General features: G+C 32.5%; 1 long non-coding RNA gene and 1 other non-coding gene across 2 annotated transcripts; one reads left to right on the top strand and one right to left on the bottom strand.

Annotated features, from left to right (window-relative positions):
• Nucleotides 1–2,664: 2,664 nt before the first annotated feature.
• LOC141663890 (uncharacterized) lies at nucleotides 2,665–3,267 on the bottom strand. The gene is made up of 2 exons (XR_012551711.1): nucleotides 3,007–3,267; nucleotides 2,665–2,863 (listed from the first exon to the last, which is right to left on the bottom strand). It is a non-coding gene; the product is annotated as an uncharacterized LOC141663890 (long non-coding RNA).
• Nucleotides 3,268–11,348: 8,081 nt separating this feature from the next.
• On the top strand, nucleotides 11,349–11,455 carry LOC141669175 (small nucleolar RNA R71). Its single transcript, XR_012553464.1, has one exon. It is a non-coding gene; the product is annotated as a small nucleolar RNA R71 (small nucleolar RNA).
• The last annotated feature ends 9,808 nt before the right edge of the window (nucleotides 11,456–21,263 follow it).

Below are 21,263 nucleotides of genomic sequence, written 5' to 3'. Positions count from 1 at the left end.
ATTCAAACAAATCCAAAAAAAGAGTTACGAATCCAAACAAACAAAAAACTTCCAAATGAATCCAAACACGTAAAAACAAAAAAGAACGCAGCAACAAAAGAGAAATCGTCCAAAGGCGCAACAACCCAAGAGAAATTAAAATGATCAAATCACCAAAGCAATAAATCTACAACCACTGAAAACAATACTAAAACTTCATCCAAAATAAGACAAAGCAATCAAATCACCAAAGCAACAAATCTGCAACCATCGAAAACAATATTAAAACTGCATGCGAAATTGAATCCAAATCCAAAACCAAACTCCATAATCAACCAAATACAAACTCCAGATAATTGAATCCAAGTCACCAAATTGTATCTAATCCTCAACCAAATAAAAATTGTATCTAATCCTTAACCAAATAAAAATTGTATCTCAATTTAAATTATATCCAAATTGAATCAAATCCCGCGAAGGGCTAGTGTGCCTAGAGCACTAGATAAACTAAACCAATGTGCCTAGAACACCAAATAAACTAAATCAATCCCCTCAAAGGCCCAATGTGCCTTGAGCACCAAATAAACTAAATAATCTCTCGTCAGGGCCAATGTGCCTAGAGCACCATATATAATAAACCAATGTGCCTAGACCACCAAATAACCTATACAATTCCCGTGAAGAACCAATGTGCCTACAACACCCGGTAAAATAAAATAGAAGGCGGAGAAGTATACAAATGTGCCTAGGGTTATCCCCATCATCAACACGAGAAAAGGAAATGAAGATGAGGGGGAAAAAGAGAAAAAATAATATTATCAAGGAGCCAATATCATCAAAGCGAGATCGACGGTGTATATTAGAGTCCCAACAAAAATTAGTAGGAAAAAAACAATTTCAACCGAAATCAAGTACCGTCGAGAAATCCAACCAAATTGAAGAAAAACAATAATTATGATTAAAATTTAAAATATCCAAGAAAAAAAAATAACTGATTTGAATAAGAAGAAGACAAGAAAAAATAATAATAATAACACATATTTTAAACCCAATATGTGGAACCTAACCCGATATAACTCATCATCAACCTATCCTGGATCGAATCATAACTCTTGATATCATAATAATTAACCAGTCGCTCTAAAACCATAAGGTAGTAGAGGAAGGCCCGAACACGATCTTATACTCTTTATCATTTATAATCAATTTATTCAGCTCAAAGAAATTAAGATATCTTTTGCTTTGCGAATTCATAATACGATTGATTTTCTATTATCATTTCAGGAGATCAGCAACTAAAAATCTCAACAAAAGAATGTTTGACCATAGGAAAGATGACTGAATGAAAATATGAGACAAATTACACCTACAATTCACATTAATTTGCATCCTAAATTAAATAAAGAATAGTCAGAAATTTAGATTCACATTAGTATGTTCTAAATAAATAAAGAAAAATCATAAACTTAAATCAGTTAAAAATGGCTCTATAAATTTATAAATTATATAGAACATTCAATATACTTTTTTCTTACAAAGCTAATCTTCTCCTGCTTTTAAGTTTCTATGAACGCTAGAACTTGCTCTTACGCGAATCTTCTATATTGACAACCATTATTTACTTATAATATTTTAATGCTTATTTACTATAATAGTGACAGTATGCAGGTGTATGGATAAGATTCGGTGTTTTTAGTGTTTAATATTCCTAAGCTAATATTTAAGATGTTAGTCCCTCTGTCCCTTTTTAGTTGTCACATTTTCTTTTATAAAAATCAAATTTACCAATTTTTTACCGTAAATTAAATATTACCCTTATATTACTTGAAAAAACTAAAAATTATATATTAACATAGATTGAATCTACTTTCCGGTGATATAATTTTTTTATTTTGTTCAATTTTAAATTATTAATAAACTTCGGTCAAACTTTAGTCAATTTGACCAGGTCAAAGTTAAATGTGACAACAAAAAGTGACAACTAAAAAGGGACGAAGGGAGTATTATATTTTGAGTTTCTCGTTACAACACCGAAATCAAAGTACGTGATTTTCGTTGATCATTTTTTTAAAAAATTTGTTCATTTTATTGGATCATGTTGTTGTATCAAAAATATTTTATTGATTTAGATAATTGACATTGTGATATTAAAAATATAAAAGACTTTTAGAAACTCCCAGTTTTAGTAGTATATGAGTTTATAGAATCCGGTCACTATATAGGGTGATGGATCTTTATTTATTTCTTTTTGAACTTTTGTTATTGAACTAGTGTACTAGTAGTGCAAGTTCCGCCGTCAATATCTTTACTTTTATTTCTACAGTGACTTTTTAATATCTTGGGTTTGGAAACTTCATGATTAGGCCTTAGAATTTGAATTATCTTAATTTCTATTTATTAGTTTAATTTTGAATTACTATTTTGAAATGTCGAGATGTTATAAATTAACCAAACATGTTTTGTTAAATATAAAAGTGTTAAATTTTTAGTTAGCTTTCAATTGTCACAATAATAAAATTATAGATTTATTTTAGTACCTTAATTTTCCTTTTCAATATTACCTCGAAAATTGTAAAGTGGATATCATATGATGTAAAATATTGGGTTTAGAGTTGAAAATTGCTATTTATTCATAAAATAATGAATATTTATTTATCAATCAATAAATCATGTACAATAATTGATAAACAAATAATTTCTTTAAATTAATAAATATTTTATCAATTCTAAATACAAAGCAATTGTAAATACAAAATGTAACACAGTGCCAGAACGCTGTAAAAGCTCTTGTCACTAATCTTTCTTGTAATCTTTCTTCTCATTGCAGGAAGAAAGGCATGAAAGGCTGCATATGTTAATTTTGGAGCATTTTCTTCATTGTTTACTGCAAAATCATAAGAAAATATAAGAAATATGATTAGTATTTCGAAAAATTATTTACAACAAAATTGAAGATAAGTTTGTATAACAAAACTAGATGCTACACATAAAGTTGTTTTCAACAAAGTAACAGAACTCAATTCTTACACTGTTGGAGTGGATCCGAGTTAACAAGACTTCACACATAAAATTACCCCCTCAACATTTACAAATCAGGGGATTGAAAAAATTGAAATTAGAGTAATGAATATCAAAAATGGTTAAGAAGACTTTTCTAATAAACATATATGAGAAGATATATGCTTAATCGCATAAAAAAAGAAGAAGGGGCATTGAATTTGATATGAATTTGTGGTTAGGATTTCAGAAAGAGGGGAAGAGAGGCAGATGCATAATGCAGAGAGGAGGCGGAAGGTTTTTGTGATGCAAAGATGAGGCTCAATGTTAGTCTTATATAGAGTCCTAACAAATAATTGGACCGTCAAGATAAAACCCTAACACACATCAACGATTGTGATGAAGTATGATATGTATTCTATTGTAATGTCAATGAATCGGATGGTTAAAATCAAACTGCTCATATAAATTAACAACTTTAATTATTTCATGTACCATTTTTCCCTATAGCTAGGGAAAAATAAGCGCCCATGAATTAAAAATAATCTTGCTATTACATTAATAACATTGGGATACTTTCAATTTAAAAATGTAAAAATTTGATAAAAAAATATAGCATTTTTTATAAGGTTAATTTTATATCTAAATGGCAGAATATGTGCTTGTGATTTTTTATTTTGATCAAATAATAAACAGAATTGATTTTCTAGGAAATAAAAGTAATATTTTACACCTTACTAAATAATACTTGAGTGCACAACTTAAAAATAAAAAAAATATTTTAATTTTTGAAGTAAAAATTATTTTTTTAACTTAATGCATATACATTTAAAAGTCTCTTACTTTTTGATTAGATAATAATTTTTTGTTTACTTTTGTAAGGAGTACATATTGACTATGATATCAATTTTTAATGTGATGCTAAAACATAAAATTTTATGGTTTTACGTGTTCTATATATATGTTAAGAAAAATAATAAAATTTTAAAATCGGAGATACCCAATATTTTATTTATTTATTTCATGTAAAGATGTAAATTTTTTAACACAATAAAAAACAAATCTAAAATAATACAAAAAAAATTTGGAAACATTTTACAATTTAGCATATTACTAGAACATATCCTTGACACTAAAATTTACATAAATATTTGCTTATGTAATTCTTGTTGTACTGTATGGTACAATTCTTTATTATTAAATAAAAATTTCAAATACACTACAATAGTTATAAAGTCTTTTTAACATATTAAAAAATATAGTGCTCATATATTCAAGTGGATATGAGATAACAAGATTTTAAATCACCTATTCGTGTAAAAATGCAAGTAATCAATTAAAAGAGGTTATCAAAAATTTTGTAATTAACCTACATAAGAGAATCTTGAAGGCTATTATGTAAACTTGTTAGATAAACCAACATTATCTATAATTTTATTGAATGGGCAAAGAAATTCTTTTAGTGATGTTAGCTATATTCATTAGTAATATTCAAAATATTATTTTATTATTAATTTCAAATATACAATTAAAATAAATTTAAGTTAGTTTTATTTAACACAATTAAAAATAAACATGTATTTTATTAAAAATATATTTTCATGATAAAGATTTTATATTTTTATATTTACGTATATATTTAAAGTAAATAATATAAAATTAATGAAAAATTATTACGATTATAGATATAATAACATTTTTAAAAAATGAAAAAAATAAAATTAACAAACATTACCCTCATGTATTATAAATATAAAAATAAATAACTCACACATATATTATTTTATTAGAATATTAAATTTTTAATATATGACGACCCAAAATCCTCCACCTTGAGAATGTGTGTCATGAGAGTACCATATGGTGAAACCTGCATTATTGCAATATATAATGAGATAAAATATCTCAGTAGGGGAACACCACTCCATTGTCTCCAGATGGAGTCTAATTATCACTTGTTACATATCCATAAATGTCTTAATACAAACTCATAAGTGTGCATATTTGAAATTATTAAAATACTAGATAAGCTCGAAACTGCATCTTCTGTGTCGAACCGTTCAACTAAGGATAATCTTGTCTGACTTTTCCCTTTCATCTACCTCTATTACTCGTCATAATCTTTCATTTCATATTCTACTGTATATGATTTTAAAAAATAAGAAGAATGACAATCTACATGCTCAGCAAGATATCCAATAATAATAGAATAATAAATAGTGAAAGTTGTACATCACAAAATAAGGATAAAAGTGCAAAAATATGACAATGAATATTATGAAATATAACATTTCCATGAAAAAATTTCAAATACGAGTTGCTTTTCGAATAAAGGAAGCAAACTCATCAAGGGCACATGATCAAAATAATCACAAGATGTGAATCTGTTCGTTTCCATCCTAGGTACCTTTGTGATGCGATCAATTAACACGGAAGAGTACCATTCTCCGCGTGAATACTGCGCTCGCCTGTTCATGGCTCATCGTAGATTCATCAAACATTTCGATGCTAGCATATATAATGGGTCCCACCTGAACCCATGGCTTCACTTGAGCCAAACAATAAAATTTATAATATCCGTACTTGGGATAAACAATTTCAAACCATGGGCACCTCCCATGTTGACTATTCTCTAAGTAAGATATTCACCGTTGAATGAACATTTTCAAAATTTGAATAATAAAATTCAAGCATCAAAATCAATAAAATAATGAAATATAGTACTGGCTAGAACGATAAACCAATTGTACTTTTAAGAATACAGTTCGTTACGAAAAAGATAATGAACTACGATTTAAAATATTGATCTTCTCAAAATATTGAGAATAATCGATATTAAATAAGGTTTGGGTTACTTGAATGATAAACAACTTTTGCTTGCTAAATTATAATAAAATAAAATATTTAAAGATGGCTCCAACGTTAAATAATACTAAGATTTTGGAAATTTCATATGCGCAATTAGGTCAATGGTATCAAATGATTCATAAGGTTAATCTGAAACACGGATCCAACTAATGACAATAAAATTTGGTGGTTCAAAAAAAATAAACACACCTAGATTTAAAGTCATCATTATTCAAAGAGATAAATTACCCAAATGAATATTCTATGTACAAAGGGGATAGCACGTCCATATTTTTCAGGATTTAGAAAGAAAATATATTCTCAAGATAAATAAACATAAAATGAAATGATTTTTAAAATTTAATAAGCATGAATAAGGGGATAGAGTAAACTTGCCTTTGTCCAGAAGCACATGCCATTCACAATCTACTTTCATTAGTCGGTTAATCTCTATTTCTGACTTAAATTTGTAATCAATAAATCAACAATAAATATTCAGTATAATTGAACATAAAATAATTTTAATATTCAGTAAAATGACTTATTCATATCTCAAATTCTCTACACAGCTGTAAGGATGAAAATAGGCGCTAATATTCACGCAAGTATACGCGATCGCAAGTAATATTGAATTAATTCTAGTTCGTTCCCATAGAGACTGGTTTAGGTTAATTTCAATTAATGTACTTATGCAACGATAGCATGGTTATTATTCAATACTAAGATGATAACAAGTTGAGATTGTTTATAACTAAGATTATTAACTAACATGCAATTAACTGAGAGATTAAAAGGGTGATTTACTTATATAACACAAATATGGGATTCTAACTTCATTACTACTTCATTCAGTAGTCTTTTTGTTCTTATCCTTAGCATGCAATGGTGATGATTCTAATCAGAAAACACAAAACTAGTAAGCGCCAACTTTCCTTGTACAAATACCCTACTACCAGACATTCATAAAAGAGATAGAAGCTGAATAGACACCAATTATATTGAGACCCTATATGTCTATAGAATTTGACAACATAACGGTTTAATGAACAAGTTATCTATCAAGATTACATAGGCAAGTAAGATTGTTAAAATTACCTATGAATCATGCTTATCAAATACATGAACCTATGCTAGCATGGTATATTCTAAACCCCTATATTCACTTTCACTTAAATAGAGATTAACACGCTATCTATCGTGACTGCTCATAAGACGAATAAGCACAACCAATACTAGGATATCATACACTAAGGTATCAAAATATATTAACTATTGAAATCTATAGTAAATCCGCTAGAACCCCATAATAACGATTAGCCCATAACCGAACTCATCATCACCGTGGGTTCCAATAAAAGAATGGTATAATAAACTAAGTCTTTAATAAACTGAATAATAATCAAGTACGTTAAACAAGAGTATAGGTTCAACAAAATAAGAAAACTAGCATCCAAGATTAGAAATTAAAACAAAAAATCACAAGAATAAACTAGATCCTCTTCGCCTTGGTGGTATTTATGCTCCGAGGTCTTCTAGTTGTCTTCTCCTTAAGCTCTGTTACTGAAAAACTGTCTTTAAGTTGTCTATATATAGCAGCCCAATCAGAAGAGAAGTCCAGAAAATCACTCTTGTACTTAAACAGGATTCTGAGCTTTCGACTCGGCGCGGGCGCGCGCTTCTTCAGCGCGGGCGCGCTGTCCTTCTGCTTCTCTGGCACGGTCGTACGCTAGCACAGGGAGAGCACGTTGGCATTCTGGAAAAACTAATTTGCTTTCTTTTATTTGCTGATCCTTGATGACATTATAGGAGCAAACTCCCAGGACACCTTCCTAACAACAATTTAGCACCAAAGAAATGTTAAATCTCCTTGATCCCTTATTTATGCCTTAAATGCAAAACACTACAAAACGCATCAAAAACACAAACAACTTGAGTACAAAACACCAATTTAAGCCTTTATAGAGCATTCTAAGTGGACATAAATGCCACTTAACAGCACCCCCAAACTTGAACCTGATGCTTGTCCTCAAGCATAAACAGACTCAAATAACAAGAAATAAAAATGCATGAATGCAACTACATGAATGCAATGATCCCCTCAGATTAACTAAACCAACCAATGAGCAATATCTCAACAAATGCAGTTATTCACACAAAGATCAATTCAAATCCCACAAATCAACTTACATGCCAGAAACGTGCGTGTTTGCAGATGCTTAAAAGATATACTATCATAACTAGATCAATAATCATGACTCACTACTCATCAAGGCAATCACATGGTTATAAATAGAATAAACGCTAAACTCAAAATGACTCACAATACTTCAATTCTTATATCAGAGTTATTACATGGATTCATGCTTTTATTCACAACACCTAAACAATCACAAATATGCTTATTTGATTGTACAATGAATGAGGTCCACAAAAGGCTTATGCAATAATACCCATGTAGCGAGCGTTAGGTTAGTGGATCCAAGACTATAAAAGCCTTAGGTCACTAGGCAAAAAGTCCCCTATGAACTTAATAACTCGAGTATTAAAGAGCACGCTCGTGATCAATTATGCATCAACACAAATCTTGTTTTAGAGGTGCAATGACAAGTGCCGTGATCAAACTTTTTTTAAGCTCTCAAAAGCAGCTAGGCACTCGTCATCAAACTTAAAAGGGACATCTTTCTCTAAAAGATTGTACAAGGGTTTAGAGATTTTAGAGAAGTCCTTGATGAAACGCCGATAGAAACTCGCACGGCCAAGAAAGTTGCGGACTCCCTTAACTGAAATTGGTAGAGGAAGGTTTTCAATGACCCTCACCTTGACTTTATCCACCTCAAGACCTATACTAGAGACCTTGTGCCTAAGAATGATGCCCTGTTACACCATAAAGTGACATTTCTCCCGGTTGAGAACCAGATTGGTCTCAATACACCTTTTAAGAATGGTGCCAAGATTTTGCAAGCACTCGTCAAAAGAATCACAGAACCCAGAGGAATCGTCCTTAAATACCTCCACATTCTCACCAATCATGTCATAGAAGATAGCTATTATGCATCTCTGAAATGTGGCAGGTGCACCACATAACCCAAAGAAACTCTTCTTAAAGCAAAAGTACCACATGGATAAGTAAAGGTAGTCTTTTCTTGATCCTCTTGAGCTGATACAAATTTGATTATAACCTGAATAGCCATCCAGAAGACAATAGTACTCATGCCTAGCCAACTTGTCAAACATCTGATGAATAAACGAAACAGGGAAGTGATCCTTCCTCGTAGCTTTATTCAGCTTCCTGTAATCCATATAAACTCTCCACCCTATGACTGTTCGAGTAGGAATGAGCTCATTCTTCTCATTAGCAACAACTTTTACTCCTCCTTTCTTCGACACAGATTTAACTGGACTCACCCAAGAATTGTCAGAAATATGATAGATGATCCCTACATCTAGCCACTTGAGAATTTCCTTCTTCATAACTTCTTTCATGATCGGATTAAGCTTTCTTTGTTGCTCAACAGTTGGCTTGCTACCTTCCTCTAGCAGAACTTTATGCATGCAATAAGAAGGGATGATTCCCTTGATATCTGATATAGTGCATCGAATTACTGATTTGAACTCTCTCAGAATCCTCAAGAACTTATCATCATCACTACCTGAAAGGTCAGATGCAATAATAACATGCAAAGTAGATGCATCACCTAAAAATGCATACCTCAAGTGTCCAGGCAATGGTTTAAACCCGAGTGTAGGAGATTAATCAATAGATGACTTGAGGCACTTTGGAGAATTTTTCAGCTCTTCCAATCTAAGAGATTCAAATGGCATATCCATCATTCGCTTCCAATGAGAAGCATTCAAATATTGCAACTGCTCATCACCTTTGTCATCTTCACTATCTGAATTTCCCAACAAGGCTTTCTCTAAGGCATTAGACCTTAGCATTTGATCAAGTTCTGAAGTAACCACATAATCGACCAACTCCACTTTTATGCACTCCTTATTATCAGTGGGGAATTTCATGACATTAAACACATTAAAGTCACATCATGATCAAGACATCAATCAAGGTTCGGCCCGTAGCCAAGAATGGTCTTCCCAAGATTATGGGAATCTTCTTATCCTCCTCGAAATCAAGAATTACAAAATATACAGGAAAGATGAGTTCGTCCATCTTGACCAAGACATCCTCCACAATGCCTCGTAGAACGTTCGGCCAACTGTAAGGTCATATACGTAGGCTTTGGATCAGGTAAGTCCAACTTCTTGAAGATAGACAAAGGCATCAAATTGATGCTAGCTCCCAAGTCATATAAGCAGTTGTCGAATGACCCTTTTCCAATGGTGCAAGAAATAGTGAGGCTTCTAGGATCTTTAAGCTTCGGAGGCAACTTTTGTTCCATCACAGCAATGCATTCCTCCGTGAGAGCAACGGTCTCTATTTCATTGAGCTTCACTTTTCGAAAGAGAATATCTTTCATAAACTTGACATAGCTAGGCATCTATTCAAGAGCTTCAGGGAAAGGTATGTTGATATGAAGTTTCTTGAACACCTCAAGAAACTTCGTAAACTGCTTATCCAACTTTTGCTTCTGTAGATTCTTAGGAAAAGGTGGTGGAGGATAGATCTGTTTTCTCCCATGTATTACCCTCGAGAGGAGTGTGTTCCACAGTTTTGCTTCCTTGGTTCCACTTCTGCTTCCTTCTGCACTTCTTCTTCAGCCACATCTTCAGATTCTTGAACTTGAGCTTTTTCTTGGCTTACAACCTTCCCAGACTTCAATATAATTGCCTTAACCTGCTCTTTTGCTTCTTTCTTTCCTATCACTTTATTGTCACTAGGGAGTGTACCAGGTTATCGATTCAGCAAGGCATTGGCAATCTGCCCAATTTGATTTTCAAAAGTCTTGATAGAAACCACTTGGCTCTTGCACATGAGCCTAAACTCCTCTAATTCAGATTTTTCATTAGATTGTTGCAGTTGGAGTTGTTGTCTTGGTGCGTATTGCGGTTGTTGATAACCAAGAGGGTAGTATTGCTTTGCGGCATACAGCTGATAAGGATGATGCACCGCATTCTTAGTGTTGTTCCAGCTGAAGTTATGATGATTGCAGTTGTTGGGATGATAGGTGGCTAGGACTGATTGATTTGACCTCTAAAAGTTGCTCGCGAAGTGAGCTGATTCGCTAGAAATAGCACACTGCACTGTCTCATGCGCACCAGTATAAAGCTCAAAGACACTAGTGATCTGATTAACTTCATAATTAGCCAAAGAATCCACCTTCATCGTCAAAGCTATAAGCTGAGCAGCTATAGAAGTAGCAGCATCTACCTCGAGAATTCCCGCTACTTTGCCTTGAGTTAGTCTCTGAGAAGGATTCTGATATTCATTAGTAGCCATCAGTTTAATCAAATCATAATCTTCATCGTAGCTCTTAGCGCACAAGGCTCTACCTGATGCTACATCAAGCATGTGTCCATAAGTTGCACCCAATCCATTATAAAAGCAGTGAATAATTATCCAGTCAGGCATCCCATGATGAGGACACTTCCTAAGCATCTCCTTATGATGATCCCTAGCTTCACACAAAGATTCTCCCGATTGCTGCGTAAATTGAGTAAAAGCATTCCTGATTGCAGTAGTCTTCGCCATAGGGAAGAATTTACTGAGAAACTTCTGAGCAAGATCTTCCCACTTGGTGATTGAGCCTGGTGGTAGAGAATATATCCAACACTTAGCTTTATCCCTCATAGAGAATGGGAATAGCCTCAACTTAATAGTATCTTCAGAGACATTGATTTTGAAAGTGTCGGAGATCTCGATGAAATCTCTGATATGCATGTTGGGATCTTCCGTTGGAGAACCCCCAAACTGAACCGAGTTCTGCACCATCCGAATCATGCTAGCGTTGATTTCAAAAGTGTTAGCCATGATGGATGGTCTAACAATGCTAAACTGAATATCAATGATTTTCGGCTGAGAGTAGGTCCATCAAATCCTTTGTATTTGCTTCTGGTTCACCCATTGCAACAAGAGCTTCTTCTTCAAATTTCTCCTCCTTAGCAAGAACTTCTTCCTCTACTAAAACTTCTTCCTCATCTTTATCCAGCGTTCTCTTTCGAGATCGAGAATGTGTTAGCATAAACGTTCTCTAAAGTACCTGAAAAGCAACAAGTAAACAAGTAAGTAAAATATCTGAGTCAGTGAACTTTAACGATCGCTAATGTCAAGCACATAAACTAAAAATTAACACCGAGTCCCCTGGCAGTGGTGCCAAAAACTTGTTAGGACGAAAACACGCGCTAATATACACGCAAATATACACGATCGCAAGTAATATAGAATTAATTCTAGGTCATTCCCACAGAGACTGGTTTAGGTAAATTTAATTAATGAACTTATGCAACGATGGTATGGTAATTATTCAATGATAAGATGATAACAAGTTGAGATTGTTTATAACTAAGATTATTAACTAACATGCAATTAACTAAAAGATTAAAAGGGTGATTTACTTATATAACACAAACATAGGATTCTAACTTCATTACTACTTCATTCAATAGCCTTTTTATTCTTATCATTTGCATAAAATGGTGATGACACTAATCAGACAACACGAAACTAGTAAGCACCAACTTTCATTGTATAAACACCCTACTACCAGACATCCACAAAAGAGATAGAAGCTGAATAAACACCAATTATATTGAGACCCTATATGTCTTTAGAATTTGACAACATAACAGTTTAATGAACAAGTTATCTATCGTGATTATATAGGGCAAGTAAGATGGTCCATAACCGAACTCATCATCACCATGGGTTCCGATGAAAGCATGGTATAATAAACTAAGTCTTTAATAAACTGAATAATAATCAAGTACGTTAAACAAGAGTATAGGTTCAACAAAAAAAGAAAACTAGCATCCAAGATTAGAACTTAAAATAAAGAATCACAAGAATAAACTAGATCCTCTTCGCCTTGGTTGTATTTGTGCTCCGAGGTCTTCTTGATGTCTTTTCCTTAAACTCTGTTATGAAAAACATCTTTAGGTTGTCTTTATATACCATCTCAATAAGAAGAGAAGTCCAGAAAATCACTCTTGTACTTGAAATAGGATTCTCAGCTTTCAACCCGGAGCGACCACGCGCTTCATTAGTGCGGGCATGCGTCCTTCTGTTTCTCTGGCGCGTCCGCGTACTAGCACAGCGTGGGCGCGCTGACATTCTAGAAAAACTGACTTGCTTTCTTTTATTTGCTGGTTCCTGATGGCATTCCACGAGCAAACTCCCAGGACACCTTCCTAACACCAATTTAGCACCAAAGCAAGGATAAATCTCCTTGATCCCTTATTTATGCCTGAAATGCAAAACACTACAAAAAAACATCAAAAACACAAACAACTTGAGTACAAAATACCAATTCAAGCCTTTATATAGCATTCTAAGTGGACATAAATGCCACTTAACAATAGCCTTTTAACTTGTCGGGGTCCCCATCTCACTACAAGTAGAATGATTGGTCGATATCTACAATTTTCTATATAAGCTTTTTGACTTGTCGATATCTCTAGTTCTCTACATGAGCTTTTTGACTTGTCGATATCTTCAGTTCTCTACTTGATGAATTGACTTGTCGATATCTCTACTTCTCTACATGGACTTTTTGACTTGTCAATATCTTCATTTCTCTACATGCAGATTGACTTTTCGATATCTTCAGTTCTCTAGATGCAAATTGACTTGTCGATATTTCTTGGGACTTCTCTACAAGTCATTTCATACATCTCGACATACTTCTCTACATTCCTTGATCTGTGACTCGTTGATATCTAACCTAGAATATTTTTTCTAGAACAATATTATTCATCTTCAAGCATCTATACCTCTCTCTGAGACATGATCAAGATTTATCTTCTTCGACAATTTATTCTTTAGCTTGAAGGCTGTTTAGTGAAAAACCTCCAGTCTAAACTATTTAGTATTTTTACAGACTTAAAAATTACAATTACATAATACAATTGAGTTATCATACAACTTATTCTTATAGTTGTCAAGATGACTTAGTCTTGTTATGTAGAAGCATGTCTTCCACAACAGATATTCAAAATGTAAACTCTCATCGCCCATATTTCATAACCAGAAAAAATCTACTGATCAACTTGAAACAATTTCCAGATTCTGTAAATTAAAAACTGTTAAATTCGGAAGAAAAAACTGATGCAATAATTTGCAGATTGAGCAATCAAAAAATTGCTAAAATTTTATACAGAACTGAAGCAAAAGCCTGCAGATTTTGCAGACCAAAAACTATTAAAAAATTCTTCAAAAATTTCAGCAAATACAATCATGCATGCGTAAAAATTCTATAGTCCAAATTATGCTAAAAAGTACTCCAAATAATATCATAAAGCAATACACATATTATATTCTTACAATCTACACATTAGTAGATTATACATACATTATGATATATACAAAGAAAAATGTCTTCAAGCTTATGAATAACCTAAATTATCTTACCCATAGATTCGACTCATCCCTAGGTATATTAAATTTTAAACTAAATACAACTAAATCTTAAATAGTGGAGAAAAAGTCATCAATTAAATACTATCAATATGAAATTACAATCGCATGCCCTACCAAAATCATGTAAGGTGGAAACATAAAACTAGTTTCAAATAGTAAATATTTGCAACGAAAGCCTGGCCAAACGTAATTCATTAACGAACTGCTAAAAGTAGTACTTGTCACAGAAAGCTCTTGAATGAATCACACACGTCCACAGAGAATGGATCAAATGCATTTGATGATATGCAACAAAAACTTTTTTCTATTTCAAAATCCCTTGAAAATATTACTTGAAGTGTTGTATTTCACAAGATACCAAGGGGAAGCTGGACTAGTAAATTTGTGGTATTACTAATTTTTCTAACTTTCTTTACGCATTTTCCAGAATGATCTAACTTTCTTTATTTTACAGGTCAAAACCCATGGACCTTATCCTGTCCCCTTCTCTGTTTCTCCAATACTGTCAAATAAAATTTTGCCTATATAATAGCTAAACAATACGGATGAGTCCAACAAGTTGGGGTATGAAACATATTTCTAAATGATTCCATGATTATTTCATCAACAATATTTTCCTTAATTGTACGGGTACCACCTATATACTGCTGCTCAAAAAGAGAATGCCTATTTATAATTTATTTCCAATAATATTCTCAAATTTAGGATTCCTAATGCTTCCAAAACCAATCAATATTTTCTAAGTCCAAAATCAAGAATTTAATAATTCCCTAGAAAATATCTCCCCAACAACTCATATGAACATCTGAAATAATTCTTAGTTAATGTTATAGTCAATTATTCAACTCTAAGAAATTAAGATATCTTTTGCTTTACAAATTCATAATATGATTGGAATATGTTTTACCTGTTGGTTGTCCTTTCTTTTTCTGTTTTCTTTTTTAAGAGCAATGCAACTAGAAAATCTCAACAAAATGATATTTGACCATAGGAAAGACGAATGAACAAAAATCTGAGACAAATTGCACCTACACTTCACATTAATATGCATCCTAAACTAAATAAAGAATAGTCAATATTGATATTCACATTAGTATGTCCTAAATAAAAAAAATCACACACTTAGATCAATTATAAATGGCTCAACAAATTTATAAATTATATAGAATGTTGAATATACCTTTCTCTTAGAAAGTGAATCTTCTACTGCTCTGAAGCTTGTAGAATCAGTAGAACTAGAATTTAATATAATTATATCCGCTCTTTTATTCTGACCTGAGAAACAATGAACTCGGCGTAGCTCAATCAGGTCCATAACATAACTACTAGCTGCTCTTGCATATATATGCACTTTAGTAAGAGTTTTGAGATATAATAGTGAAGATATGCTAATTTAGGATCTTCTCTTCTCACTTACTTGTACATTAATTATAAATTACAAGTCCAAATTAATTTGCAGGTTGTTCGTCACAAACAACTTAACACTAAAAACTTACTTCTAAGCAAAAACTTATTATTCAGATTTGAGCAATTATGTCATTTATGGTAAGTATGTACTTGACTCGGCTTGACCACTATTAACATCACCACCACCGTAATGTACGGTTTTTAAATTAGTAAGATTATATTTCAAGTAGACGAGGTCATGGTAAAAATATTAAAACTCTAGAACCAGTCTAGACAACAACTTTTTTACCATCACCATAAGTAAATTTTAGTTACGTTCATTCATAATAAAAAGTTACACATTGACTATTAATATATTCATGATTAAACGAATATCGCATTAATATGCCTAAACTTAATTTTCATAAAAAACATTCCACTCCGATCACTGCCCTATGATATTTTGCGTCATAATGGGTCATAACTTGAATTTTATCAAATTTGGAGATTGTAATAGTCTAAGCAACCTTGTAGGGTAAATTTTGAGATTTTATAGTTTCTATCAAATTAAATATTTTTCTTGTCTGTTAGGATGGGAATCACCTCACTGAAACAACCTTCTATATAAAATCAAAATATACAATAAATACCAGTTTAATGAGATTGTGTTGCTTCCATTCTAGATTTTTTTGATTCTATTAACAAAATGCAAAAATATTTTTATTTTACTGTAAAATTAATATCTCTACATACAGGAAAAGAAAAAAAACTATATGCATGCGAAATTATATCAATATTTTTAAAAAATTTACTAGAGGAGCTATGAGCAGCACTATAGTCTATAGAAAGATTCAAATGTAAAATTAGATTATAGTATAGCACCTTAAGATAGAGTATAAAACAAAACAAAACCTTACATATTCCATGAAACAACTTCCTGCTATAATTGCTCAAACTCAAAATTAATCTGAAAAGATTAATTGAAGATTAAAAACCATTCAATATCATCACAAAACCCTAAATATATGAACAAACATTAATTTTGAGTCAAAGTGCTCATACTCATGTGTGAGTATTGTCTTCGTGTTCTTTTTGATGGCTTCAGTTCCCTGGCATCTTGTCTCTAAAGCATCCCATATCTCCTTTGTAGTCTTGTATCCAGTTACCCTGTTTGACATGACATTGTCAATTGCACTATACAGCAAATGCCTTACCCTGACATCCTTGGCAATAGATGAGATGTCTTCAGCTGTGTAATCACATTTCTCCTTTGGTATAACCTTTGTTGGTTGATCATCAAATACAAATGAGAGCTTGGTAGGCATATGTGGTCAATCATTAATTCTATCAAGATATTCTGGATCTATGGCTTCCAGAAACATAACCATCTTTACCTTCTATATAGGATACTCAGATGCTCTCAGTCTGGGAACCCTAATAGTTTCATATCAACTGTGGGTTTGATTGTTTTGAGTGTCTTGACTTTTGGTGGGCTTGGTTGTAGTTTGTGTTTCTTCAGACATGATTCTAGATCGGATCTTACTGTTTATATATCAACAGAGTAGATCTGATACCACTTGTTAGGTCGCACAACACTATATAAGGGGCTTGAATATAGTGTTTATACAATCAAATCGATTTATCAACACAAGTATGTAACAATAATCAAGTATATTCAATATAAGAAACTTTGTTACAATATAACAGTTGTTCTCTCTCAGTGATGAACAATATCACTAAGAGCTGCTAGGGTTACAATGAATAATATTCTCTCGTGAATGATAACACATATAGTGTAAACCCTAAGTTGTGTTTATATAGTACACAGTTACATGATATCTTCTAATTGATATGAAATATAATTTTGTCTCCTAAAATATATCAATCAGATATTATCTTCTACAAGTCTTTTAGTCCTCTAACTCTTCATGCATATCTTTTATTGTTTTAGTCACAATCATTTCCTGTAAACAAGCTGCTTCCTTATCTGAAGTATCCGCACTTAAGTCCTGATATAAATCCTGACGACCTTAAGTTATGATATAAATTATGACTTCATTAAGTTCTGATTTCCAGTAAGTCCTGATATTAAGTTCTGAAACTAAACACAATAGATTAGACATGACATCTCAAATATATCTAACAATCTCCCCCAACTTGTAAATTTTGAAAAATATACAAGTTAATAGATTTGATGATCTCAAAAAAATTTAAGTACAAATGCAATGAGAGTTTAATTAGACAACTAACTACAACTTACAGTCCTTGTAGCTTTTACCAAATTTACTGAGTCAATCTGAATCCAAAATGATTCTTGACAAAGTTTGATATCAGCTTATCTTCTGCATTCCTCAGGACTTGAGCTATTATAGCTTTGACTTGCTTCATCTCTTCAACTTAACTTCCAATCTGATAGATTGCAGTACTTAGTGTTGTAATATGAGTTCTTTCTAATCCATCACCAAGTCTGATTACTCTTGGATGAGATGAGTCTTCATTATAGCACATGCATTTCTCTTTCAGAATAACTTCAAGTTTAGCAGAATTCTTCTTCATTGGAATTTCATTTCTATCATCTTCAACTATATTTGGAATGAATTATGTAACTCTTAATCCAGAAATTCTTGCTTTATCCCTTATGGTCTTCATGATGAAATTCGACCATCTCCTGGTAATCTCAAACTTTATCTCTAAAAGATAATGAAAGAATTGAAGTTCTTTCAGAGATTTGTTCAACACTTCTGATTCTGAGACTCTGTATGTTCTTCCATCATCAAGAAACAAAATCAGATTTTCTTTGACATTACTTTTATCATGAGCATCCAGAACCACTTGAACAGATATAACCTTATCAAGGTGTTTTTGTGTAACTTCTTCAAGAGGTTTGTCAGTTAACAAAAATGGATCTCTTGTAAGTACTTCAACTCCTATCTTGATCTTGGCTTCTTCAGAACCTAATCCAGCTCTTTCTCTTGCTTCTCTGGCTTTCAATCCAACAGTCATGAAATCAGATAACAATTGACTTTTCTTAGGATATGATGGATTAACATTCTTCCATAGGAGTTTTCTCTTATCAGTTACTATCATTTTGTACAAATCAACTTGAGCACTATCAGAGGTTGATGTCTTGATGATTTGATCAGAATTTCCTATTTCTTCTATAGTTTGCTGTACTTCACTCTGAATAACTTGAGCTATGTCAGAGGTTGTTTTAGATTCTTCTGTTATCTTCCTTCTTTTCAGAGTTTCAACAATTTCATCTTTAGCAGTTGTATCATCAAAAACTTGAACCATTTTGCACACTGGTTTCATCAGGATTTGAGGAATCTTCATCTCTTGTGTCTTTATTGGTTCATCAATCTTTACTTTCCCTTTATCCTTTAAATCAATCTCAATTTGTGATCTTGCCTTGGGATTTGAAGCCTCGAAAATTGACTTCTCCTTGATCACAATGCCTTTTGCCTTAGGCCTTGGAGGTTTCTTTGCATCAGAAGCTTTAGATTTAAGATTTGTCTTCTCAGCTGCAAATCTAGCTTCTTCCACCTTTATAGTCTCTAAATCCATTCCATGATTATGCTTGAGAAATAATCTTCTAACAATTTCTTCATCAAGTGTCTGAATCTTGGGATCTTTATAATAGACTTTATTCTCCCTTTCTTTGAGCTTCAGAGTTTACAAAAACTTCTGAGAGTCTTCACTTTCAGCTTGAATAAGAAGATCAGAACATGATATTAGACTTTGAAATCTTCTGTGTAGAAGATTTGCTTGAATCAGAACTCAGTTTCTGTGATGAAACTTTGCTGCTTTGCCCATGACCTTTAACTTGACCTCTACCCTTGCTAGGATTTCCCTGGTCATCTGCTTCATCATCCTTCTTCTTCAGTACTTGACTAGTTGGGCATTTTTATTTAACTATCTTCTCCCCCTTTTTGGCATCATCTGGTAGGAGTAAAGTTAGAAGAAGTTCTACTGAAGATTGAATTTCATTTAGTTGAGCTTGTTGAGAAGCTTGATTTTACAGGACCTCAGTTAGTTGGGCCTGTTGCTTTTCTTGAACTTTCTCAATAGCCTCTACTTTCTCATGAATAGGTCTAATAAACCTGTTTTTATCTAGCTTGAGCATCAGGTCCAGCTTATGAGCATTTTCATGTAGTCTATCAACCTTAGCATGAGTTGTGGAGTGTGGACCTTGAAGACTTTTAGTACTGAGAACTGTGACTTTAAGTTGAGCTTTAAAATCAGAATTTGTCATCAACTCATCAACTTTAGCAATATGATCTGACTGAACTTTGGAGCTTGGAAAGAAATCAGATTCATTCCACTTCTTGGTCCACACAACTCCTCTATGAGTTTCTTCCCAAGTAACAGGAGCATCTTGTTCAACAAACTTTTTAATCAGTGCCTCCTTTCGAAGAGTTTGAGCTGGTGTGTTTACTGGAGCTGACAACACAAGTCTGTGGGTAGCTATGGGAGATTCTGGTACAATTTCATATGTTTCCACTGTTGGGTTTCAAAGGCATAAAACGCAGCGGATAAACGTAAATAAAACAAAAAAAAAATTCGAAACCCAAAAACAGGATCCATGTATAATTATGGGCAGATTATGGAGATAACGAATCATACCTTTCAAGAGCTTAACTTTCACGAACTCAACTGGAGATCCTAGCTATCACGCTTTGTGTCTACCTCTCGGAGAAACACCTCTATGGTATCCACACGAGCACCTTCAAGAACGTCTCACGAACATGACTACGGAATGGATGTACTAGCCTCCTTCTTGATGATCTGAATTGCCTCTGCCTCTCTTTGCTGCTAGGGTTTTCTCAAAAACGTACAAACCTCTTTAACCTATCATTATGTATTTATAATGGCTGATTAAAAAGGCCCATAACAGCAAAGCCCAACCCTAGTAGGTATTGGATTAAATAATAAAAATGAATTTCTATTATTTAATTAATAACTAAGTCATACTTAATTATTATGGGAAAAAATATTCCTTTTAATTCGAATTTATATTATCTCAATTAAGTCTTACTTAATTATAATAAAATTCAAATAATCATCAATTAATTTAAATCCATAATTTAAATTAACTATTCCATTAAGTGCTCTATTTGTGCGACCCTATAGGCTATTATTTAATTGGCAATAATTTTATTCTTTAATAAAATTATAAACAATGAGCGGTATCTAGTAATACATCATTGTTAACCAATTAAACAATAAATAAATCGTGATTAGATAAAACCTTTCGTGATTAATGTTTTTTGTGTAATATAATCCCTTTAACCATACATATTATAGATTAAACTCGAGGCATGTATTTTGTCATCCTCTTCAATATTTAATCCGGGTTTACTTGATCCATGAGTAGATTATCGAGACAAATCATTATTTGAGCATGCCCATGCTTTTATAATCTCACTCAATCAAGAGGCCAATAATATCTCTCCTAATTATAGGAGGGTTAAATCCTTTATCTATCATTCATATTTCTCATACGACTCATGATATACCTGATGTC

Source organism: Apium graveolens, chromosome 6 (genome assembly GCF_009905375.1).
Source record: "Apium graveolens cultivar Ventura chromosome 6, ASM990537v1, whole genome shotgun sequence".
Classification (NCBI taxonomy): domain Eukaryota; kingdom Viridiplantae; phylum Streptophyta; class Magnoliopsida; order Apiales; family Apiaceae; genus Apium; species Apium graveolens.
Note: the sequence above shows the minus strand (reverse complement) of the source record. Positions and strands in the feature narration are given on the sequence as shown.